Consider the following 445-nt stretch of genomic DNA (forward strand, 5'->3'; position numbering starts at 1 on the left):
TTTGCACTAAGTAGTACATCATTTATTTTGATTTTTTCACTCAGAAAAAAATGGAAAGAGGGAAAAATGTCATTTTGTAGTTAGTATAAATATTTTTATCATCATCAATATGTTCAACCGTATATCCAAAGTAATTTTATTTCGCTTGAAAAAACCCAATGGCAATTTTTTTTTCAACATGATGTCGATTTAATACGGTTTTATGAAATACGTACATTTGTGGAATAGCAATTATCAAAATTGTTTATCTAAAGTACCTATAAGTTTGAATTTGTCATTTTTAAAATAATGAAAAAAAAAAAACAGAGGGATCATTTTAAATCATTTAGTAAACTTCTAGTGGTAAAAAATATCGGAAAAATTATAGGTTATATTATGCAACATATATCTTAATGTTTAATTGTCGATGGTCAATTTTTTTTTTTTTTTTTTTTTTTTTTTTTTT

This window comes from Papilio polytes, unplaced genomic scaffold, assembly GCF_000836215.1.
Source record: "Papilio polytes unplaced genomic scaffold, Ppol_1.0 DF821289.1, whole genome shotgun sequence".
In the NCBI taxonomy this organism is placed as follows: Eukaryota; Metazoa; Arthropoda; class Insecta; order Lepidoptera; family Papilionidae; genus Papilio; species Papilio polytes.